This window comes from Filicampus tigris, chromosome 14 (assembly GCF_054856515.1).
Source record: "Filicampus tigris isolate MCC_2025a chromosome 14, RoL_Ftig_1.0, whole genome shotgun sequence".
Taxonomy (NCBI): domain Eukaryota; kingdom Metazoa; phylum Chordata; class Actinopteri; order Syngnathiformes; family Syngnathidae; genus Filicampus; species Filicampus tigris.
The window spans coordinates 184,981-211,860 of record NC_141230.1 but is presented as its reverse complement, the minus strand read 5'-3'; the positions used below and the strand labels follow the sequence as shown (position 1 = coordinate 211,860).

Below are 26,880 nucleotides of genomic sequence, written 5' to 3'. Positions count from 1 at the left end.
TGTGCACAATTTACGGTCACTTTTTTAGACTACCCATTTTCTGTTGTTAGCAACATTTCTGGGATCAACTTGTGATTGTAGTAGTGGCCAATACGGAAATTTACAAAATTGATTTAACACGCGATACTTCGTCATAGTGCTGAATTAGGACTAGAAAGTCCACAGCCCAGCCATTTGCCTTGCGAGCTTTTATGTCCGAAAGGGCTTGAATGACTGGATTAGTTTTCAACTAACATCCTAACTCCGGTATGAACAGCCCAACAATTTGACCAAGGGCAAACCAAGTGTCTTTTTTTCACCATTCTTCACCATCCGGTCACCATTGTTCTGTAAAAATCGCAATTACTCCCTACTCTGTACTCGACTACTGGGGGAAGGGGAAGGGACTTTATGTTGCTTTACATATACCTAACCAGTATGTTGTAATCAATGTAACGAGAAAAAGGTTAAGGTTTAGAACTACCGTACAATCACACCATTGTGTGTTCAACAGCTTCAATTTATCCACTTTTCTGATCACAATAGAAAATTATTTTCTCCTCTCTTCATAAAAGGTTGATAGGGTTTATGTTTTTCATTACTCGCTGAGATTTATTACTGGTGTACAGGATCAAACAAAACATATTTACTTAGAAATCGCTGCAATGAAAGAAAAACACACAAGTATATTAAAAAAATACATGATGCACCTCGTCTTAAAACAAAGGATATGGACACATATTTTTAAAAATCTAAAATCAAGAATAGTAGTATATCTGATTAAGTTACAATATTTTTCAGACCATAAAGTGCACTGGATTATTCATCGCAATAGTAATTGAACCAGTCTTTTTTCTAGGGTTCGCGCTCCCTGTTCACTACGTCGCCAATGACAAGTTGAAATGAGAATAATGAAGAAAACGAATCACTTTATTACTTGATGAAATGGTTGAAAGGTTATGGCAGAACCCTGAAAGGTTCTCGGGGAGCCCTTGCCCTTCTATCTTGTACCTTTAATGCTCGCTATGCTAATGCTAACTACCAGAGGACTGCATATTCTCAGTTGAACTTTAATGGATGCCGGAAAGATTGATATACGGCCTTGGAGCCTTTTCTGCAAGACCTTTTAATTTTTAATCCAGCCAGCCGAAAAACGAAAAGAAAAAAAAAAAGAATAATTCAATGATTTCTTCTTGTCCATGCAGTGCCCACGTTTCTCCAGTAGATGACGCACTGACCGTTGATGCACTTTTGTGGGAGTGCAGTGTGTCTATGGAGTAAATTACAGTAGCTGTCTAAAAAGGCGTATGCGTGATTAACGATTCGTATCTGTAATAGTAATAATGTGTGTTTTAATTATCCCCGTGAATACAAATAAAAATTGTGAGGGTTTGATTTATTTTTTTCTTTTGAGTATGAATCAAAATTGTGAGGGATTGATTTTTTTTTCTTGTAAGTACAAATCAAAATTGTGAGGGTTTGAATATTTTTCTTGTGATTATGAATCAAAATCATTATGTGTGTGAAATGTTTTCTTGGGAGTACAAATCCAAAATCTGAGTTCATTGCTTTGTGAATACAACTGTCGCTTCTACGACTACAAATCTTCACTACGCACGAATTGCCAGCTGAGGATACAAATGACTTTGTGAGAGGTCGAATCAATACAACATGCCAATTAGGATGACGTCACACAGGTATCAGACATGTACCTAGGGGAGTTAATCGATCCGCGATTCGCCCCCCCTGCGTATGCGTAGAGAAGAAAACAAAGATGGCGAGCGGATCGGACGGTGCTTCAAGCAGGAGACGCATCTTCACAGCAGGTAAAGTCAGCAAAAAGTTGTTCTATCTTAAATAATAGCTTTGGACTAGGGGTGGGCGATATGAGCAAAAAATAAAAATCTTTATTTTTTCAAAAAACTAACGATAAATTGACGATATTCTACAGAAAATATTTTGAATCTGCACTTTCTTCACAGACCAATTGTAGATAGACGGTGTTTGTGAACAACATCTCTTTTAAATTGCTAAATACAGCTACTGCAAAACATAATGTATGGACGAACATTGATTTTTGGGAATATTTAAGTCATTTAAATGTCTTTGCTGTTATTCTATAATGATGTGACATTTTGAGCTGCAATAAGTACTGGTGTACCACTGCCAACTATTAGAGCAATAAGAATGAAAAAATGGTGTTAACTACAGCAATCAGAATGACAAAAAATGTATTTGATATGTGACGTGTGACGAAGTGTCAACCAGCGAGAGAAAAAAAAGACGTCGTCATGACAACACCCATTCTCATACATTGGCCAACGTATTCAGAATAAAGTTGAATAACAAAACTGCAATTTACCAAAAAGCGCATTTTCCCATTATTTCAACGCTGTGACATGTATACTTGTAACTTTATTCATGTTTGGGTGTATGCTGGCGTCACACTAATAAGCCGCCGTAGTTTGTGCAACATGTCTCCGGAATACAGGCTAGTCCAGGATGATCTTTTGACTTTCTCGCGAAAGTATTGAGTGTGTGTGTGCGTGAGTGAGTGCATGCGTTTATATTTGTTGGTTCAACTCGGCGACTGTTTTCTGACTATTTGTGTTTAAGCTTTTGTTTAGCGTGCTTGCGCGGTCGGCAAGTTTTCCTTGTAATCCATATGGCTCGTGTTGCAACAAAATTGCTCTTCACGGTGACCGTTTTGGCACATCTAACGATGTTATTCCCACCGACGTCAGTCAACTCCAAAGCATTTACAGACTACGGACGACGCGGACTCGAACCTCACTAAGAAGTCCCGCTAGACACTCCTCCACGAAATGAGGAGGAAACGGCTTGGCTGTAGTGCGGACAGTGTCATGTGACCGGGTTCTGCCCACTGATTCGGCGAATTTCCTCCTCCTCTGCCATCAATGCGCACTGATTTTTCAGCATTTCCTCATATTTTGCGGCCGTCAACTGACTCGAGTCAGAGGCAGTATTAAAACTCGATAATGTAAAATTACACATCGTGAACCTTGCGTTCACGATATCGATAATAAATATCGCCCACCTCTACTTTGGACTCATAGGTTTACGTCAGTCCGCTGATAGTGTAGTGGTACACACGCCTGAGTTGTGCGCGGGCAGCGTGGGATCGATTCCCGCTCAGTGACAGTGTCTATGTGTGCCCTGCGACTGGCTGGCGACCAGTTCGGGGTGTAGTCTGCCTTCGCCCATTGACGGCTGGGATAGGCTCCAGCAACTCCCCGCGACCCTGTATAGGATAAGCGGTTTGGAAGATGACATGACATGACAGGTTTACGTCAATCTAATGACATGTTTCACTGTTACGATTAGTACGTGGCTAATGTAGATCTGTTTTCCACGTTTAGTCAAATCTGTAACCATACTGTATTTTAGTCACCCGTACCCACAATTCAGCACGTCGACAAAAATTGTATGTATTGTTAGAGGTGGGCGATATATTTTGATATCGATATCATCGTCAATCTTGCTTTCACGATGTGTAATTTTACATTATTGAGTATTGATACTGCCTCTAAAAGCATAACGACTCGAGTCAAGTCGGCGGCTGCAAAGTATGAGGAAGTGCTGAAAATCAGGGTGCATTGACTGCAGAGGAAGAGGAAGTGATAATCATTTGCCGAATCAGCGGGCAGGACCCGGTCATGAGACTCTGTCCACACTGCAGCGGAGCTGTTTCAAAACATAGAGGAGTGTCGAGCGGGGATTCATAGCGAAGTGCGAGTCCACGTCCTCCGTAGTCTGTAAATGGTTTGGGGTTGACAAGACTGACGTCGGTGGGAATAACATTGTTAGATGTGCCAAAGCACTCACCGTGAAGAGCAATTCTGTTGCACCACGAGCCATATGGATTACGAGAAAAACTTGGCGGCCACGCAAGCACGCTAAGCAAAAGCTTAAACACATACACTCAGAAAACAGCTGCCGAGTTGAACCATCCATCCATCCATTATCTGTACCGCTTCTCCTCACAAGGGTCGCGGGGCGTGCTGGAGCCTATCCCAGCTGTCTTTGGGCAGTAGGCGGGGGACACCCTGAACTGGTTGCCAGCCAATCGCAGGGCACACAGAGACAAACATCCGCACTCACAATCACACCTAGGGGCAATTTAGAGTATCCAATCAACTTACCATGCATGTTTTTGGAATGTGGGAGGAAACCGGAGTGCCCGGAGAAAACCCACGCAGGCACGGGGAGAACATGCAAACTCCACACAGGGAGGCCGGAGCCGGGATCGAACCCACGACCTCTGAACTGTGAGGCGGACGTGCTAACCAGTCGACCACCGTGCCGCCCTCCGAGTTGAACCAACAAATATAAACGTACTCACGCACACACACGCTCAGTATTTTAGCAAGCAAGTCAAACGTGACATCCTGGATGATCGGTTAACATTCAGTTTACACGCTTTTAGTCCGCAACATTCATAACTAGCCTGTATTCCTGAGGCATGTTGTTGCACAAACTACGACAGCTTATTAGTGTGACGCCACCCAAAAATGAATAAAGTCACAAGTCTACATATCACAGCGATGAATGAGTAGGAAAATACACTTTTCGGTAAATTGCAGTTTTGTTATTTAACTTTATTCTCAATACGGTGGCCAATGTATAAGAATGGGTGTTGTCATGACGACGTCTTTTTTTTTTTTTCTCTCGCTGGGTGACACATTCACATGAATACATTTTTTTCTCATTCTGATTGCTGTAGTAAACACCTTTCTCTCATTCTGATTCCTCTAGTAGTAATCAGCAGTGGTACCCCAGTACTTACTGCAGCTCAAAATGTCACATCATTATGGAATAACAGCAGAGACATTTAAATGAATGACATAAATATTCCCAAAAATCAATGTAAGCATATACATAATGTTTTTCTCTTTATTGTTAAATATTGTGTAGAATATCATTATGTTTTAGAGAAGCTGTATTTAGCAATTGAAAAGAGATGTTGTTCACAAACGCTGTCTATCCACAATTGGTCTGTGAAGCAAGTGCAAATTTAAAATATATTTTGTAAAATATATCGAGTTTTTTGAAAAAATATTGTTTTTTTTTTTTTTTCCCCCCCATATCGCCCACCCCTATGTATTGTATGGATACTGTTAATAGCTCTTGCTAAATTGGTCGCTCCGTTTTTATTGATTAATTTAAGTACCTTATTTTCCAGACTATAAGCCGTGACTTTTTGCCTAGGTTTTGAGCCATGCGGTTTATAGTCCGGTGCGGCTATTCTGTGGATTTTTCTTCCACCGCTCGGGGTGCCCTAACCGGAATTACAGTACAAGTCAATACAATACATTTGCCCAGCTATTAACTGGATGTGACTGCAGGTGGAGGAGTTCAACAGGCGAGGGCAATATGCACTAGGTTATTGCATTAGGTGCTGTAGTTCTTTGATTTTATGTTTTCCAAGAGGTCCCTGAAGTGCACATGAATGTGATTGGCTGATGCTACGTATGTTCTGTTGTTTCGATGTGAAATGCTATTGCTGATTTAGTACAGTTGGCAGCACGTCGTGTGTTTGGCTGAAAGATTGGCTGACTTTATTAGCATAAAACAAGACAGTTCACATATATGTAGTAGAAAAATGGATGGTGGAGTCTGGTAGACATTAGCTGACAAATTGTAGCGGCAGCCGGCCGATGATAAGTACCGTATTTTCACGACCAAAAGGCGCATCGTATTAAAAGGCACAGCCTCAGTTACAGGTGCTATTTCTGTATTTAACACACACATAAGGCGGGCATCGCATTATTGGCGCAGGCATGGTAAAACATACGATAGCTTAAAACACACGGCAGCAAGCATGCTAACGTATGTTTTTAAAAGCAGCGGGAGCAAAACTGAGTTTGGTTGTTTTTTATTGAAACATTTAACAATGTACTCACGTAATTGTCAGTGATTAACTGTCATCCACAAATACATCAAAGTCCTCATCTTCGGTATCCGAAACAGCTGGGAAAGCTCTCCATTAAACACGCCAGGTTCGCTTTCGTCATTGTCCGAGTCAGTTTTGTTGCCGTGTAGCTCCTCAGAAACGATGCCGGTTTTTGCAAAAGCTCGCACAACAGTGCAAGCAGACACTTTAGCCCAAGTATCCACAATCCATTCACAAATTGTGGCGAAACTTGCCTGGCGCTGCTTCCCAGTCTTTGTGAAGCTGTGTTCGCCGTCCGTCATCCATCGCTCCCACGCCGCTCGCAACTTAACTTTGAATGCCCTATTTACACCGATGTCCAGTGGTTGGAGTTCCTTTGTTAAGCCTACGGGAATAATGGCAAGATCTGAGTTCATTTGCTTCATTTTTTTTTTTCACAGCAGCTGTGAGATGGGTGCGCATGGAGTCACAGATTTTAACAGCGTCGCTGACGTGCCTAAAAAAACATCCGGTCTCTTTGGCTAGGTTCACACCGCAGGTCTTAATGCTCAATTCTGATTTTTTTTTAAAAATCTGATTTTTTGTGTGTGTAAGCTTTCATATTACATTTTAAATGCGACCTCGGTCTTGCCTGTTGTATGAACAAATGCGTCACGAAAGTGGCCTGCATGCGAGAAGATGTCACTCCCGTGTTTGCAGAAGTAAATGTGGTCCAGCGTGTCGGGGCATTTATACAGTGAAGCGATTAGGTACGAGGTAGAAATATATACAGTATTTGGGGAAAATCACCCGCAGTCAGCCACTCTCTCATTTTCTCCTCGTTCATCCAGCCCTTTTGATTGGATTTTTTTTTTTTTTTAATATTTTTATTTTGAAAAGATGACAAGTAAACTGTACTTTTTTCGAAAAAAGAAATAAAAGCGAACCATTCGGGTGATATTCTAAGAAATTACACCAGAATAAAAAATGCACTAACAATAAAGATCTCTTAATTTTGTAAATTATTAAGACACTAAAATCTTTAAACACTCAGCAGCAATAGCCTATAACCTACCTAAGTATTCAAGTTAAAGACAAGTTGTCATTACAGCACATGTATACACTTTTTGTGATTTAAAAAAAACACATACAACAACAGTTACAATTATTGCTAACTATATTAAAACTCTTTTCATAATGAAAAAAATACAGTAACTTTAAAAAGTCTTTATGTAATTGTATACACTTTTTAGGCATTGAAATCTTTGAATGTTTAACAGCATATTGTAACGAATTGGGTTATCTGTGTTGTGGTCGGATTTGTGTGTTGCGGAGTTGTGATGTTTCCGAGGTTCATGAATGCATCGTAGGGCAAGCGAGTGGAGCAGCGGAGAAAGAAGAGCGCGAGCAGTTGTACTTGGATTAATAAAAACGTGATAATTAAACTACGTCTGACGGCGTGTTCCTGGAAGACGCTGCAATGTGACAAATCTCGCTATTTAAGTTTGGCGTTTTGGGCTTAAAACACTGCTTGCTTCCTCGTCTAAGAAACATTCCCAGTCGGATGATGCCGTGCATGTTAGACTGCTAGCCACAACATAGCCGCCGATTTCATGTAGCAATGTTGGCACACAACTTTCGGATTTATCCACGCACCTTTCCCCATCGGCGATGGGCAACAGGAAAGCCAGAATGTTCCCAAAAAGGAGGCCGCAGTGTACGCGGGGACCTTTGAGCTCTGGCTCTTTTCTGACTCTCTCTTTTGTGCCTTTTAAGACTTTTGAAAATATGGTACTGTTTATGAGGGCTGCTCGATTATGAAAAAAATATTAATCACGATTAATTAGGTAATATTATTCAAACGATAATTTTTTTTTGCTACAAAACATGTTTAAACATGTAAAAAATATTAAGACAAAATTCTTTGAAACGCTATAATAATTTAAGTTCGTTTTGGACCCAACAACATTTATTACATTTTAATTTTTTTTTAAAGTGCAAATGTATAAATTAAAGTATGGTTTCCTTGAATAAAGAAACAAGTTAATTTGCTATGCACTTATAAATTGCCAAAGTAGTAAACTGCTTGGAGTAAAATGCCAATTTTGACAGAATAACAGACATGCTATTCATCTATACATTTAGACCTTTGTCTGGAGCCTTTTTGTTTTTTGTTTTTAAAGTAATATTTACATATAGTAGACAAAGTTAAAGTAATTATAAATTGAATATGCTGATTGGGTCAAACTATTTTGAATGTTGACTGTTACATACTAGTACGTAATCTATACAATACTTCTAAATTACAGTAGGCCATATATAAACTATTACAATATAATGACCAATAATGTTTGCAAATTGCATTTTAAGCAATTTGAAACAAAAATGAACACAAAATATTTGACTTCATATTATAGACTACAAAAGAAATTTAATAATCGAATAGTGTTTAGCATGGTTTCTATTTTTGTGCTAGTAAAAGTAGTGTATATTTGCATAAGATATGTTATTTAAAATAAATCCCTCGTGCCGATTGCGAAGTGGAGTCTGTGCCCTAAACATTTGGAAGCCTTGTCCGGGCATTAGATTCTGTTATCTTTTGTGTCCCTCCGATTGATGGGTGGGGGTTGCTGCGTACAGTGTTTCTACGACTGAGATTGCGTTGCAGACGACGCCAAATCTTACTCTGTGTTTTCTTGCTTTGGTGTATGATAACATCATCGTAAACCAATAGATGGTTGAATAGATTTGTTGTGTTGCCGGTGGATGCAACGACAACTTGCACTTTATATGTCTTTGCTCGGCGTCTACCACGGCAAACCCAAAATGTAACCAAATAAGCGATTTACCTTGCCTTGCTTGTTTCCAAGTCGTTCCTGTGGCGGGTCTTGTGCCATTTTTAGGTCTGCTACTCTGTTAAAACATTAAGTAGGAGCGTGTGCAGTGTGACGTGCGGGCTGGCTGGCTAGCTAGCTTGGAGAAGGCGGTGCAGCGGAGTAAATGTGCATGCCTCAAAACAACTCAAAATTAGTATTAATAATTGTTTTTTTACAATTATGCCAATTTTGTAATCGTGGAGTGTAATAATCGAAATCGTAATTGAATTTCGATTAATTGCACAGCCCTACTGTTTATTTTCTCTTGGTTCTGTTCCGTTTTAATCAACAACGTTGCACTGTTAGTAAAGAATCTGCTCAGGTACATACATGTACATTTACAGTTCATTATGTTCTGTAAATGCAGTAAATATAAAAGTTTTCAACATAGGTGCAGCTTATATAAAGGTGCGGCTTATAGCCCGGAAAATAGGGTAGTCTCATAGAACACAAAAAACAAGGACATTGTAGTGTTTGATGCAAAAGAAAAAAAACAAAATATATGTCCCATAATTTGTTTGTAGACGTCACTGAGTCTGATTGTGTTTTATACTTTGAGATATCTTTAACAGAACTGTAGTGACACAAGTGGGGAGTGAGGTTTATCTTCTAACAAATTATTGATTGTCATTGATGTTTTTGTGGTACAAACTTGTTGTTAATATACAAGCACGCCTGCTGATATATTTGTCGGTTGTATATGAACTAGAAGACCAAATTATATATCAGTACACATTAACCAAGTAGCCCTGGGATTGGCTGGCAACCAGATCGGGGTGTCCCCTGCCTACTGCCCGATGACAGCTGGGATAGGCTCCAACATGTCCGTGACCCTTGTGAGGACAAGCGGTATAGATAATGGATGGATGGATGGATGGATTAACCCAAGTATTTAATGGATTTTGAGCTACACTCCCAGAAAATTCCAGTTTACAATGCTGTAGTGCTAAGACCTTATTGACTGTCGTATCTATTTTGAAGTTTTCATGCACAAGCCAACAAAGTTGTGCACATTTTAATTGAAAATATTAGTTTCAATGTCCATCCATTATCTATACCGCTTATCCTCACAAGGGTCGTGGGCGTGCTGGAGCCTAACCCAGCTGTCTTCGGGCAGTAGGCGGGGCACACCCTGAACTGGTTTCCAGGGCACACAGAGACAAACAAACATCCACACTCACAGTCACACCTAGGGGCAATTTAGAGTGTCCAATCAACCTACCACAACTCTGACCCTGAATGCTGAGTCTGAGTGTAACTGCAAGTGATGACTGAGATCCAGACGGAATGGGCTGAAAAAACAGCAGAGTTGGAGATGGAGACAAACACTGATGACAGTCTAGATCAGGGGTGCCCACACTTTTTCAGCCAGAGAGCTACTTATGACATGACCGAGTAAAAATGATCTACCACCTACTAAAAATGCAAAACACATTTATTAAACATATATTGAGAATTATTGTTGTGTACCGTGTACTGGTGTACCTTGCATGACTGCATCAACCTACATAGTACAATACAAAAAAAATATGTTTTGTAATTACATTACTCTGATGACTTGCACTGAATGGAATCAGCCAGGGGCACATAGTCCGGACAGTACCCGACGATAGCCAGCCTCAAACAGATTTGCAGCAACAACAATCCGCCCATTCGCTCGATTCGGCGTGTATAAAACAAGCCAACTTTTTTGCACACTATGCTAATGCTGACAATATAGCTGTCTTGGTAAAGTTCAAGAACTGTAAAAAAAATTTTTTAAAAAAGCCGCCGAGTGAACAGGACACTGTCTGGCTGTGTGTGACGTAGTATGCCCGATGCTGATTGGCTGCCGTGAGGCGAAATGGCAAAAAGTTGACTTGTTTTATATGGGATGGGAATTTCGACTAATTTGCCCGTTTGCGACTAGTCTTTCAGCAAGAAAACTTGAAATTTAATACATATTGAATTCAAAGTTTAAAATGCAAATGTTTTGTGTATTTACATTAGGGGTTATTTTAGCCCAAACATTGACAGTTTGTTAATTTAAATTCTATTGATGTAACAACAACTGACTGAATTAAAGTGAACAATTGAAAAAAAAAATACATTTATGATACATTTGCCAATGCAATGCATGGCATTTATGAAGAATAATGTAGTGAGTAATGGTACTGACTCCCAGTCCAGCAGGGTCTCATTCGCCATGTTTGGTGCATTACCATGCACATAGGCGACGAATTTATTTTCTAGTGTCACGTACCCATCACACTCCGCAGGTGAGCAGCCAAGTTTTCAGCTGTGTGTCTTTCCTCCAAGGCGCATGAAGCACACACCTGCGGAGATGCCCTTTGTCCACTTAATGACACGTTATAGTCATGTAAGATTTGGTGGCTATGGACGTCCATCCGTCTGTAGTTGTCGCCACATAGTTGACCCGCTCAAACGCTTGTAGCATCTCCTCTTTCATTTGGTTATAGCTACTCTTGAGTTGGGGCGTTATTGTTTTGCGACTTGGCACCACGTACTCAGGCTCGATATACAGCATTCATTTTTCGAACCCTTTTCCCTCAACAAAAGAAAGCGGCAGCATATCGCGTCATTTTACAAATTAGTTGGGTAATCTTTGCTGTGCGGTGAGCATGACTGCGCCAGTCCGGCTGGAACAAACGCTCGTCTGCCTGGCCCCGCCGCCATCGACCTGCAGGTTCACATCTGGCGTTTGGATGTGCTTTCTCATCGCCCCGGGAGAGTGGTCTTAAGCGAGTTTGTGCTTATGAAGCCTACAGACCTTGTTGTCATCTGCTCCATCAAAATACTGCCAAACGGTGCCGTTGTTTTTCATGGTAGCTGTGACACCATCAGAATTTATTTTTCTAAATATTCTTCCCCAAACTTAGTGTCCCCGCCCCCTACTATGTGTGCGTGTGGGCGGGGGGGAGGGGAGCAATTCTCTCTCTTGGTGCTCAGCTTGTTTAGAGAGGCTAAGGCAGAGGCGTGCGCAACAAGATGCGTGATACTTGCAGCAAATGCAGCGTTTAACCGACTAGTAAAATACTAAACATTTAATGAATTGTAGACGGTTAAACGACTAGTCGCGCACATCCCGAATACGCGTGTAGTGTATTTTCTTTAGATGAGCAGGGTCAGTCGATGCGTCTGTCCGGAGCAGACGCAATGCCAGGCTGAGTTGATGATGAAAAAGACTTGTCCAACAATTCAGTTGATCGGAAACAAGATTTTATTGAGACCCATACAGCTGATGCCAAAAGAAGTTGCTCTCTGAGTTGCTGTGGCGCGCACTCCTCCCGTCTCGCGTCTCCTTTCTTATGGGGAGCAGGATGAATATTCAAACTTGATAATTACATGTGCATTGGGCGCACTTGAATAGCTAATTCCTTTGTCTGTTTCCCGTCTAAAAGACCCAAAGGCGAGAGGCGCCACAAAGTCTGCTTCTAGTTGCACCCGCTAAGATTGATTGTCTTGAGAATACTCAGTTTACGACAGGCAAAGCACAGGAGAGCTTACCCCCTGTCTGAGGACATCCTGCCTCCCCCTTAGCAAGCCAGTGACCTGCTGCCCTTGGAACACATGAGCGGCCACTTCTCACTTAACACAGGCGTAAATGAAGTCTAACTGCACTAGTCTATATTAAAATATACCTCACGCGCCGAATGGAGCGAATGGGTGGATTTTCGGTGCTTTGCTCCGCTTCCCACCGCTCCAATCGCATCATTTGCGCCGCCCCGCACGCAACCGCGCCTGCCCGCGCGAACTACATTGACTCCAATTCACGTGCTGCCAGAACGCAGTCCCAACGCAGTTGGCATGAACGTAGCAATGTAGTGAGGAGTCAGGATGGATGATAGGCTGGCGATCTACCCACAATGCCTTTACGATTGACCGGTCGATCGCGATCAACGTAATGGGCACCCCTAAACTAGATCGACGATGAACACATACCCTCAGATGGACCGCCTGACTTGGGAGACCATGTCAATGAGGACGTGGAGATCGATACAGAGCCACGAGAAAATGACATAATAGAAATTAAAATACTTGACAAAATCATGACTACTAAATTGCAGAAATATACAACACATCATAGTTAATTAATTCACCAGGTATATTATTTGTAGTTATACATTCTTTTTATTCAATATCACTGGACGATAAGACAGGCAATACTTTTTGTGTGTGAAATTGTATTTATGTATTTCAATCAGTTGAAATCTTATTTCTGACACCACATATGAAGAATTTACACATCGTTTGATAATTTTCTAAGGATTTAACAATTCATCTAAAATCAATTTAAACTGCTTTAAAAATATGCATTGATGTAAATAAAAGAATCGATTATCAACGCCACATTAACTATAGCTGCTCTCATGTTTCTCCTCTAAAGTGCACGCACTTTGCGTAAATTACTTGACACTAGAACTGCCAAGATTAGTTGAAACAAAAAAATGAAGGCCACAATATCGCCATCAATTTCAAAACTAAAACACTAAAACAAGTCAGGAATGCTGGTACAAGCTGCACAGTTCAATACAAGTTGAATGTACAATCTTCTTGTTTTTATTCTTTTGTACCCGCCATAAAGAATTCTAGCTGTAAGCTACCAATAGTCATAGTAGAGTGAGGACACGCACGTCTGTGGCTCCTACAGCTAAGTTGGTGAAATTACGAAAATCATCGAAGTGAGACAGTTTTTTTTTCAAATCACATCAATCAATCACATTTTCTTTATATAGCACTTTTCATACATAAAAATGCAACTCAAAGTGCTTTAAAACATTCAAAGCAAAACAGAGATAATTAGAAAAAAAAAAAAATCCGTTCATGCCCTCCCTCCCAACAAACCCAAGACAGATATCCATTAGTACATCAGCAATCATTCACACACACCCACACAAACTGCACAACCTGATAAAATGTGTTAAAAAGACATGACAAGGCACAGAGAAACCATATGAGGAAAGGGTACCCAAGGGGAGCTCTCCGCGCCGAGGGGAATGACAGCCCACGGCCACAGGGGCGCCACCACCATAGAGGCCCGGATTAGACAGGCGGACCCCACACAAAGTGTAGAGGCCGCGGGCCACCCAGACCCAAGGAGTCCCTGCGATGACAGGCCCCGCGGGAAGGGCAGCCACCCCTCCCTCAAAGCGGAGGCTCCCCCGTGAGGAAACACTGGAGCTAAAAGCTGACAACGGCAGAGAGCAACAAAACTAAAAGACAGAACAGTAGTATAGTCTAAGAACTAGAATCAGTAAGATAAGATAGAAAAAAATAATCTTCAATCAAAAGAAAAGATAAATTATTTAAAAGTTGTTGAAAGCCAAACTAAAAAGGTGTGTCTTGAGCTTAAAACACCAATTAATCATCCAGAACAACACATTTTGCTCGGATAATGTCACCGAAAAAGATGAACGCAAAACCCAACGGCGCCAGAAGCTGCGGCCTCGTTTGTAGCCTTGGCTGAAAATGATGATGCTAGCCAGGCCGCATGCAATGTTAATGAGGAGCCCCCACGAGACAACCAACAAGTGCTGACCGTGTTTGCGTCTTTGGTCGCCAAATTGACTCAGATCAAGATGGACATTTGCAATACTCTGCGAGGTGAAATTGCAGCATTGAGTGCTGAAAATGAGGTGGCCGTCTCATCTTTGAGGCAGGAAGTAGAACAACATAACAACCAACTTAAAGACATGGCGAAATCTGCCTCAAGTACATCGAGCTCCGTGCCGGAACTGGAGAGAAAAGTAACGCATCTTACGGGGCAAGTGGAACAACTAACTGAAAAATTTAATGGATCTGGAAGGTTGTTCAAGGAGGCAACGTATAGGGATAGTTGGAGTGCCAGAAGATAAAGAACATGGACAGCGTGTGAGGGACTTTGTGGCGCAACTTCTGCGAGACTCATTGGGCCTGGAGGAAACACTGCTGCTGGACCGAGCACACTGCAGCACTTAACTGCGAGGCTCAACTACTGTCATACTGTGGAGGAAATATTTTGGAAGGTTTCAGGCAAGAAACATCTGACCCTCGGAGACAACCGCATTTTGATTTTTCGGGACATGCCCAGGCTGTCGTGAAGCGCCGAGCAGCATTCATCCCCGCTAGGAACCTGCTACGAGATAAAGATATGTTGTTTGCTCCTCGGACATACATAATATGATTGGGAACACTGTTGCCATGTTTCTGGATTGTTTTTCGTCATTCATGCTGGGAGTGGGGTTTCTGGACCCAGGGAATGCTTTGATGTGATATGTTTATGATTGGCTGTGGAGCTACTTTATGTTAGTGGAAGTTAGAGAGAGCTTTAAATATTATGTTGTTTTTCATTTAGCTAGTGTTATTTAGTTTTTTGAGGTTAATATGATGGCTAGGATGCACTGGTTGCTTGTTCAATGTGTTTGAGTTGTGATTATGTTCAATGGGGGTGTGGGGGTGGGGGGGTTACATATTCCGACCTACCAGATATGGAGAGTAAGCTGCAATAAATTGGATACATGCAGGATAATGCAAAAGTGGACGCAATGATGAATTTGACTCTTTGTACATGGAACGTTAAAGGGGTAAATGAGCCTGTCAAAAGAGGCAAGGTACTATCGCACTTAAAGTCAAGGTACTATCGCACTTAGTCGCTTAAAGCAGATGTTGTGTTTCTGAAGAATGAGTCTCATTACAGATTTAGATGTAAATGGGTAAGCCAATTATACTAGGGCTGCACGGTGTTGGAAAAAAATGACATTGCGATTTTGGGGGGTTTGCGATATATATTGCGATGTTAAAAATAGAATTTTCACCAGATGAATAGATTTGTTTGGGAATAATTTGGTTAGCTCACCATGACATCATTGTATTGATATAATATCGTTTAATCCAGACTAAGGGGGTTCATCTGTGAATGATGATTGTTGTGTATAAAAGGGATCACAGTGGTCATGTCTCTGTAACATAATAGATTATTTAACATTGTATTTCACACTTCAATGTAAACAGCAGCAAAATATTAAACATATTCTAAACAAAAAAATAAAAAGAGCAGGTGCACTAGACACTTGAGTCATTTAAAAAAATAGAAAAAAATAAAAAACCTCTAAAGCACAGCAGAGTTATGAACACCTTTAAACTATAAAATATTTAAAAATTAAAAAGCAGGTGTACTAGCGCCTGAATTGTTTACAAAAATATAACATTAAGATTGTTTGAAGATTGTAGAAAAATTTGTGAAACTGCAGCGAAGTTGTAAACAAATTAGAACACAAATATTAAAACTTAAAGAGCAGGTGCATTAGTCCCCTGAGTTGATCACAAAAATATAACAGTAACTAAAACGGTCTGTAAAACATATTGCATCCGTGACTTATCTGTGCTGTTTGGACTTATCATCAGGGGTTATGCTGGCGAAGGCGTTTGTAGTTGTTTTTCGAGTAGATGAAGTTTCACCTCGGGTCCCACTTCTTAGTTTGAGCTGCTCATACAGGGGCTTGTGACGGCGATTGCAGCAACAACGGTGAGGCACTGTTGGCAAAAGATGTTTTGTTGTTCTGAATCTTCCTTTTTATAGCCGAAATACTTTAATATTTTGGATGTTGACTTACTTTTGGGGACTAAATCCACTGCCGCTTCTGCCGCTGTCGTCTCCTCCATAGTGTTTTCAGAGCAGACAGCAGAGTGGAGGGTGAGGGTCTGGTGACTGATTGGCAGGAGGAGGGGGTGAGCGAGACAGGTTGTGTAAGAGCACGGACTAGCTTGCTGCTTTCTTGAAGCAAAACAAAAGTGCGTGTTCTAAGAAAAAAAAAAAAAGTTAAAACATCGCCTACGATGTGCATGCGCACATCGCAATCGCGATGTTCAAAAGACGCATCGTGCAGGCCTAAATTATACCTTTCTACGTTTTCTGCAAAAGACAGGAGGGTGGCCACACTTATTAAAAAATTAGTGCATTTTAGACATATATCCACTTTAGCGGATAAGAATGGTAGATATATACTGGTTACGGGTGAGATGCATTCCACTCCAATTACATTGCTATATATTTCCGGTCCTAATTTTGATGACCAAGAATTCTTCAGAAAGGTATTCAAAATGACTCCTGATATAGTCAATGCCAATTTGGTGATAGGAGGGGACTTTAATTTAGTTCTAGACCCATATTTAGATAAATCTCTTCCAAAGAAAATCACATTAAGTAGGAGCAGCAGTTTTGTTAAAACATACTTGGAAAATAAGAATATTTGTGATGTTTGGCGAACTCTAAACCCATCAGGAAAGGGCTGATAATGCAAGGATGCCTACTAAAGATAAGGATCAGAGCTGGGCAGTCCGTCCCTGGGCGGGTTGTACCCTCCGGCCCGGCCGGATGCCCATTTTTGGGGCGGGTGGTGGGGGCTGACAAATTTTAAAAAATGGCTGGACGAAGCATGGTCCGAAGTGGATTTTAGTCCAGCCCTCATGTGTTTGACGTGGCCGCGAGGCGGACGAATTTAACCTACTCAGCGAAAGGCTTCTTTTCAGGCTTCTTTCTACTCCCGTGTCGGCGCGAGCGACAACTGCCGCATTCATTCACGTGACCGACGCATTGTGCTGTTGCTCCAACACATGCCACGCACCCATCAGGAATTGTTGCTGCTCTGATCGGTCCATTATGTCACATGTAGCGATGGCATACAGTTTCCCACATGGATAGGAGGAGAGAGAGGATGCAGCACGCAGCTCGTTGCTGCTGCAAAGCAAACTAGTTTGGCAATAAAATTAAATGCATAGTCTGGCCATCTCTGTCCCTTTATGGTTGTAGCAGGCACGATATCCATTGTTGTCGCTGTCTGAAGCGACGCCCCCCGACTTGGAACTCAACTGTTTCAAAACAACTTGTTTCCGGGAGTATATTAAGCTGCACGCAGCACTCAAATTTGACGCTGGCACATCAAGGTGGAGTTCATGCACTTCTGGTGTCTTTCCTACTTCCGGAAATACGCCGTAGCAACCTTGCTGTGTATAGTGGTTTGCTGGTATGCTTTTATTTTGAAGGCCGTGAACGAAGGGAAGTATGGAAAATAAATAATGAACTTGTTGAATGCGACTTCTGGCCATCTATTGGAACCAAATACTTAGACAGTACGACAAAACCAAACCCAGGGCTCGCAATGGAAGTAAGTAAGTATGGAAAAACTTTGACCGCTCCGCCATTATCGGATCCAAAACGGCGACATGTATGTTATTTCTTTGGCATGCGTTTTGCTGGAATTGCAAAAGATTTAAAATGTATTCATTTACATTTTCGTCTGTAGCTCATGGCGTCCAAATGAAGAAGAACGGTAATGACCATGGAAGAGAGAGTGCAATACATTAAGCGAAGCTGGACACAAAGTAAAAAACATCCAGCAGACACATGGAGTCGGAAAAACTCAAATCTACGAGACTTTGAAAAACAAGGAATTGATTCTGGCTCAGTACGATTCCAGCAGTTTGCCTGCTCAAAGGAAATTGCTTGCGGCTTGACGGACGAAGTACAGTGGCGTAATAAATGATTGTGTCCTTTTGTATGCACAAGAATCACCAGACATCAGTAATGATCAACAGGACAGTTACTTGCAATTAGCAACAAAACTGTATGATACACAGACAAACATTTTCATACAGCAAAGAAAGAAGCCAATACGACAACTCAAAAGAGACTAATTTTTTCCTAAGTCTGAGAAAAGTCAACATTAAAATACAGTACAGTTTACTCTAAGTACAGTACTGTACTGCATTGGTGTTAGAGTATTTTTTTCAACAGTATTTGGACCATGTTTGTTATACTGTACTGTATTTTATTCATATACCTGTACTTAATAGTGGAGTTTTTAGTCATTTCCCACATAAGGAAATTCCGTTATAAGGAAAGATTGGGCAATGCAAATATGATTTCTTACTAGAGAATACTTACTGTACTTGGTTTAGACGCCGAAAAGGCGTTTGACCAAGTGGAATGGCCTTACTTTTTTGCTGTGTTGGAGAAATTTCAATTGGGACAAGATTTTATTTCATGGATAAGACTGATGTATAACAATCTTACTGCCAGAATCCTTACAAACCAAACGACGTCTACCTAGTTTAAACTGCAGGGGGAACTAGACAAGGATGCGTTCTCAATCCACTATTGTTTCCTCTTGCCCTGGAACCTCTGGCAGAGACAATCCGCACTCACCCGGATATACTTGGTCATGACACCGCTTATACGAGTAATATTATACCACTCTATACTGATGACATTTTTTTGTATGTAACTGAACCCCACACGTCCATACCTGCAATTTTGTCAGTCATTGATATATTTGGAACCTTTGCGGGTTACAGGATTAATTGGTGTAAAAGTGAATTGTTTCCCCATAAAATTGGAAAAGCAGGAGTGGCTTGCATATCTCCCGTTTAAAGTGACTTTGGATAAGATAACTTACCTGGGCATTGATATAACAAGGAAATACAATTCCCTGGTGAATGCAAACGTCCTTACTCTTTTAGAGAAGCTGAGAAATAACATTCAGTTTTGGAGGACGCTTCCACTATCATTGGTGGGGAGAGTCAATGCAATAGGTATGGTTTTTCTTCCACATATTTGTATGTAGTCCAAAATATACCTGTGTTTCTGCCCAAGTCACTTTTTAAAAAAATGAATGCCATTATTATGCCGTTTATATGGAATTACAAGTCGCATATAATAAAAAAAGAACACCTTTGTAGGTGAAGATCTTTTGGAGGATTGGCACTTCCGAACTTCATGTACTATTATTGGGCAACAAATTTAAGTACAATAGCTCTTCTGTTGGATGAGACAGCATTGCTTCCTGTGGGTGTACAGATGGAGCGGGAGCAATGTCTCCCCTATTCTATAGGGGAGACACGGTGTTGCTCTCACCCACCCCTCTGACAGCTGCATGTTATAATGATAGCCTTGTGATTCACAGCACAATATGGATTGGGAAACAAATAGTGAAATACTTTAAGCTCAGGACTTTGTCATTTCATCTAATCAGTCTTTCGCTCCATCCTGTACCAATGGCGCTTGCAATTTATGGAGAAAACTAGGAATTAGTAAGTTGAAAGATTTGTACTCGAAGGAGAGCTTCATGTCTTTCCATCAATTGCAGGAGAAATTTGGACTGCCACCTAATCATTTTTTCAGAAATCTACAAATATGAAATTATGTGCGCTCTCACATACCGCAATTCGTGAAAGCCAAACCCGACATCTTGGATGGCAGTCTGTGCGACTACCTTGGCTCTGAACACAGGATTTCACTTTTTTATGGCTCATTGCAAGAGGTCTCCATTCCCTCAATTGCGAAAAGAAAGGGTGAGTGGGAAGAAGAATTTGGGATCCCCCTATCTGAGGACATTTGGCAGGAGGCGTTACACAATATGAGCACACGTTCTATAAACGCCTGTCATTGTTTGATCCAATTTAAAATTGTTCATAGGCTACACTATCCAAAGGAGAAAATTCACAAAATCTATCCTGATTGCTCTCCCCTTTGCAAAAAAAGCATGACACAATGTGGAAATTTACTGCATAGATTTGCGCTTGGTCCGAAACTTCAGACTTTTTGGGTTGACATTTTTTCATTTTTATCAGATGTCTTAGGCGTCCAGATTGACCCGTGTCTAATGCTGATTATTTGGGGGATTTCAAATGAAACAAAAGGTCTATGGTATGTGCAAAAATGCTTGTTATCATATGCACTGATCATAGCAAAGAAACTCATTTTATAGCAGTGGAAGGGTAAAGATGTTCCTGTCTTTCGAATGTGGCTCACAGAGCTAACAAACACGCGTCATCTTGAAAAAATTAGGTATGTAAGTAAAATCTGGACGGTTTTGTACGAATCTGGCATCCATTGCTCTCCTATCTTGGGAATACTTGATTTAGTGGTTGTAGGTCTGGATGTAGGTTTTTGGGGTTTGGGTTTGAATTTGGGGGTTAAGTTAGTGTTGTTATTGTTTATTTTTGTTGTTTTTGTTTTTTCTTGCAAGCCATGGACAATTGTGTTTCTTAAGGGTTGTGATTATTGTTTGTAGTATCAAATGTTATGATTTTAGTCTTCTTCATTCATTACTTTAATTATTTTTTATTTGTATTACTATCGTTCAAATGTTATCTTATTTTTATTGTCTTTATTTATTTATTATTGCTATTTACTTATTTATTATTATTATTATTTTTTTTTTTCCTTTAAATATTCCCACTCTTTGTGCTTACAGTCTTACATGCAGGTCACTGCTATTCTTCATTATTCATTGTTCATTATTATTGCAATATTACGACTGTCCATTTTGTAAACAAAAAAACGTGGCATGTTTTGAATGGCTTTTATGTGAATTGTTTGTTGCTTCAAATAACATTTGAGAAAGCATAGCAACCGTCTTTGTCATTCCTGCAATTGGGTGCAAGTATTATCAAAGAATGTAAGACAGGGTTTCCAAGTACTATAAAATTTCATAACAGAACCACGAATAGTGTATCTGATTTTATCAAGCTTGAGGTTCATCAGTACTTCCCTTATCCAGTGAGAGATTATGGGTGGGGCAGCCTCCTTCCACCTCAAAAGGATCAAACGTCGAGCAAAAAACGATGACCCTACACCCCCCAGTAGGTAGCCGCCACCCCCCGGGCAAAACTCCGAACATCGCTATTAAAGGGTCTGGGGCAATTCCAACTCCTAACAGAGGGAGAGCGCATCAAAAACACCCCTCCAAAAAATGGCTAAGGTGGGGCATAACGAAAATTTATGGATCAGGGTTGCGTCTGCCATTTTACACCTGTCACACAAGGGGCTCATTTGTGTAAAGAATTTGGACAGTCTAACCTTAGAATAGTGTACCTGATGAACTACCTTAAACTGAATCAGAGCATGACGAGCGAAAATCGATGAAGAATGGACCCTTCTTAAAATCTTAGACCAAAGTCCATCTGCAAGTGTAGCCTGGAGATCTTGTTCCCACAAGTGTTTAATTCTAGATAAGGAAGGAGCCTGCATATGGGAAACTAAACTAAGTATATGCTCGCTACCCCCTTTGTATGTTGGATCAAAAGACATGATATCATCCATAATCGTTGTAGGAGTTTTATTGGGGAAATGAGGTAGAACCGTTTTAACATAACTTCTAAGATGTAAGTATCTAAAAAAATGTGAATTAGGAATATTGAATCTTTGGACTAGCCGTGCGAAAGAGGCAAATACACCATCCACAAAAAGGTCATTAAGCCGCTTAACACCCAAATTAGACCACAAGAGAAAGGCTTTGTCAACTGTTTTAAGGTATGAAACAATGATTTGAGGCTAATGGACTAAAAAGGCAAGTGTCGAGCATCCCAAATGTTTTCCTGAATTGAGAGAGTATCCGAAGAGAGTGAAATATTACAGGATTCTTTCAAAAACCATACCTGTCAACCCCGGGCTGTGCTGAATCTTACAAACAGTTGTAATTTGCCCGTACATTTCTGTATATAAACTTACACAGTATTTATTGCTCAGCGGGAGCGGTGGGGGAAACGGAACGGATATTTCTATCTAGAATCGTACACAGTGTTTATCGCTCAACGTGCGGGGGGGATCTTTGCTTGTGAAAGTCGGCCGAAGTTTGCAGTCGGAATCGCTAATGGATGCTCCGGATTAGAGCCGAAATGGGCAAGACAAGATTGGTCTAACAAAAACCGAGTTTTAAATTGTTTTTTCCCGTACAAAAATTGTTATACAGCGTACACATTTTGAAATGATCAAAAAACGTATAAAATACGGGGAAAAGGTACAAGTTGACAGGTATGGAAAAAACCCCACTGTCAAATGCAGTGATGCAGCTGACAGGGTGCATCGATAATGAGATGTGGATACAAGAAAGTGCTTCCATTTGCACCCAAATGGGACTATTATCATTTTGATGATAGTGTGACCAATATGCCATACAGTTTATATCCGCTGCCAAATAATACAATCGAAAGTTAGGAAGGGCCATACCACCATCAATTTTAGCCCTCTACAAAAATTATTTACGTAAGCGTGGCTGTTTGTTGTTCCATATGTAAGAAGATATAGTTGAGTCCAGTTTCTTGAAATATGAGGCAGGAATGAAAATAGGTAAACACTGAAACAGGTATAAATATCTGGGCAACACTGTCATTTTGATGGCATTAACCCGCGCTGCTAACGAAAATGGGAGTTTAGACCAATTGGCCAGGACCGTCTTAGTCCTACCCAACAACTTTACAAAATTATGCTCCAGCAGACCCTTATATTGTTTAGTTATGACTATTCCCAAGTAACAAAAGTTACTCGTGTCCACTTTAAAGGGCACGCTAACATTCCCAATTTCAAATTCGTCAATGTCTAAAGGCATCAACTCACTTTTATGGAGGTTCAATGTGTATCCAGAAAATCTGACAAATCGTTGTAGAGTCAAGGACAGGTGGAATAGAAGACCGAGCAGCGTCAACGTACAACGAGACCCTATGGTCTATGCCTCCTCTATTTATCCTTTTTTAAAACTCGGTTGGATCTAATGGCTACAGCGAGGGGCTCAATGGCCAGAACGAAAAGCAAAGGGCTCAAAGGACATCCTTAGCGTGTTCCACGGTAACTGTAATGGCTCTGAAAGAACATTATTAGTTAATATTCTGGCCACAGGTCCAGAATATAATAATTTAATCCAAGAGATGAATGTAGCTCCTAATCCAAACGGCTTGAACGTCTCAAGCATATAGTTCCATTCCACTCTGTTGAAGGCCTTTTCAGCATCCAAAGATATGACATATTCCGAGTCGGACCGACTTGGTGTGTAAATTATATTAAATAGCCACCGAATGTTGAAAAATGAATGTCTATGATGAACAAAACCTGTCTGATCATGGGATATGATGCTAGGGAAAACAACCTCCAAACGATGTGTATTTTGGCAAGTACACATTGGTTGCTCTACTTACGAACGTATCTTCATACGAAATGTTGAAGTTACGAAACGCCTCAACAGGAGAATATTACCGCTTGTTACGAAAGAAATTTCAGGATACGAAAGGTAAAAGTATGGGCTGCTACTCGCAGTTCCAGAGTTTACTGAATGCAACATACTCATAGCTGCTCTGCCATTGGCTATTTAGCATCTTCCTGGCTCCCATTGGCTAAGAGGGACGTCTACCGTATGTGTCTATGTGTGTAGATAGACAGGTAGATAGATATATATGTGATAGATATGTATGCAGCGTCCTCATCATTTGCCCCTCGGGCCATGATGTGTTCCGATAGATTTACGTGCGTATTCGCTATGGACCCCAAGAAAGTGATGGAGAAACGAGGAAAAGAAAAAAAATAAGAAAATAGGGGTTTTTTTGTCCATTCAAACAAAGATAATAGAAAAGTATGAAAAAGGGATGCGTTTGGTTAATCTCGCCAAAGAATATAACCGTAATGTATCGACAGTCGCCACATTATTAAATCAGTTCTTTACAAAACGCCAGGCAAAAAACACTTCTGATAGAGAACATGAATCAAAGAGGGCAAAAAGCGATGAGGAAGAATATTACTTGAACTGCATTTTTCCATCTCCGTAATATTGCTAAAATTCGTCCAATTCTGTCGATCAGTGATGCAGAAATTTTAATCCACGTGTTACGTCTCGCCTCGATTATTGTAACGTTTTGCTCTCTGGTCTTCCCATGTCTAGCATTAAAAGTCTGCAGTTAGTCCAAAATTCCGCAGCAAGACTTGACAAGCACGAGAAAGTTCAATAATATTACTCCGATATTAGCCAATTTGCGGCGGCACGGTGGTCGACTGGTTAGCACGTCCGCCTCACAGTTCAGAGGTCGAACCCGGCTCCGGCCTCCCTGTGTGGAGTTTGCATGTTCTCCCCGTGCCTGCGTGGGTTTTCTCCGGGCACTCCGGTTTCCTCCCACATTCCAAAAACATGCATGGTAAGTTGATTGGATACTCTAAATTGCCCCTAGGTGTGATTGTGAGTGCGGATGTTTGTCTCTGTGTGCCCTGCGATTGGCTGGCAACCAGTTCAGGGTGTCCCCCGCCTACTGCCCAAAGACAGCTGGGATAGGCTCCAGCACGCCCCGCGACCCTTGTGAGGAGAAGCGGTACAGATAATGGATGGATGGATAGCCAATTTGCATTGGCTCCCAGTCCATTTGAGATGCGATTTCAAGGTTTTGCTACTTACCTACAAAATACTGCACGGCTTAGCACCTTCCTATCTCGTCGACTTAGAGATACCATATGTTCCGAGCCGAAACCTTCGGTCACAAAGTGACCTTTTAGTGATCGCTAGAGCCAAGAAGTTCGCAGGCTCCTGAGCGTTTTCTATTCGGGCACCGATGCTTTGGAATGCCCTACCCGCGGATATTAGAGGCACTACCTCAGTAGAAATGTTTATAATGCGACTTAAGACTTATTTGTACAATTCTGCATTTAGTTGAACTGTTTGTTTTTGGCCTCTTTACTGCTGCTTCTATTCTTTTTCTGCCCCCTTTTTCCAGGCTTGGGAACTAGGTGTTGACGACCGAATTGAAGGTTGCTGTTCGATCTAACAGCAACTGACTACTACAAGATTGGAGGCTGACCACATCCTTGGAGGCGCTGCTATGGAGATTTCTACATTGACCATTGGGCCCCTGCTCACCTCACCGATGTCATCTTCCTGCAGCACTTCATTGGATTAACTATCACATCACTTTAACAAACACTGTATAATGTGTGTTCAATGTTGCCCACTCTGCATCCATTGCAGCCTTATCATCCTGGAAGGGGATCCCCCCAACTGCGGTCCCTTCTCACGATTTCTCACTTTTCCCCAAATGTTTTTTTTTTAGTTTTTCCTTGCCCTCCTGGGGGTTAAGATCAGGGGATGTCGTGTATATGATCTGGTGCATATGTAAAGCCCTTTGAGACTTTGTTGTGATTAAGGGCTATATAAATAAATTTGACTTGACTTGACTTGGACAGCAATTAAAAAGTATATGACCATTTTTATTCTTTACTCTCTTCTTTGTTTTTTTACATTATGCACAACTCTCATTTATTGTGCAATAATCTAATCGTAACATGAATTTGTTATGTTTTTATGCATTTTTATGCTTTATAAAACATTTATGTCTGAATTTTGAGGTGCTTGGAACGGATTAGGGCATATACATGAAAAACACGTCTCTACTTACAAAATTTTCTAGTTCGGAAATTTCTTCCAGAACCAATTAATTTTGTAAGCAGGGGTACCACTGTATTTTGTAATCTGCATATACTAACGAAATAGGCCTATAGGACCCACATTTTAATGGGTCCTTTTTTCGCTAATAGGTATTATGCAAGCCTGATTCAGAGTAAGTGGAAGTTGACCAACGGACAGTGACTCGTCATATATAGCAGTCAGGAAGGGAGCCAACTGCAAAGCAAATCCAGACTACTTCCCGGCTTGAAGCCCGGCTATCGCATTCCTAACTTCTTTATTCAATTCTGAGACTAGTTCCGGAAATACCTGTGGAAAATACAAATCCTTGAAAAAGTTTTGAATTGGTTCTGTATCGCCTGGAGCTTCCGAAGTGTATAAATCATTGTCATAATCCTTAAACACTGTATTAATTACCCGTTGATCCCGAATAATTTTGTCATCCTGAGCGATCACAGTGATATAAATTTTTTCTTGAATCCCTTTTAAGTGCCTAGCTAAAATTTCGTCAGCTCGCCAAAAAAACAATGCTGATTTTGACGGTCTAAACATGCACCAAATCTCACGATACTTTGTATCACATCAGGCCTGGTAAACTCATGAATATTTTTCTTTTTTATCGTGTTGAAAAAAAAAATTGGCTTGCTACCGCCCCCTACAATTTTTAAAAAAAATCAGCCCCTTTTGGACGTTTCACCTACATCTACGGAAATTTGGTGGTATATGTAACAGCTCAAGTCCTGCGAAAAATTCTCTTGGAGCCATATATTGGTCATATTTGAACAAAATTGCTTTTATTCTGATGTCATTTCATTTCTACAAATTCCAGTTCCGACGTGCAAGCATCCCAACGTGCCAGTACCCCAATGTTGCCAGGGCTACGAGGGCCCTTTATAGCTGCTTGCAGGTCTAGTTTAAAAATGTTTTACTTTTAACAAGA

General features: G+C 40.9%; 1 long non-coding RNA gene and 1 pseudogene across 2 annotated transcripts in view; both read left to right on the top strand.

Moving 5' to 3' along the window:
- Positions 1–26,880, top strand: part of LOC147136017 (uncharacterized) — a 31,347-nt pseudogene that overhangs the window by 427 nt on the left and 4,040 nt on the right. The window lies entirely within an intron of this gene.
- Positions 5–25,741, top strand: LOC147136018 (uncharacterized). Its single transcript, XR_015089728.1, has 2 exons — positions 5–1,805; positions 25,255–25,741. It is a non-coding gene; the product is annotated as an uncharacterized LOC147136018 (long non-coding RNA).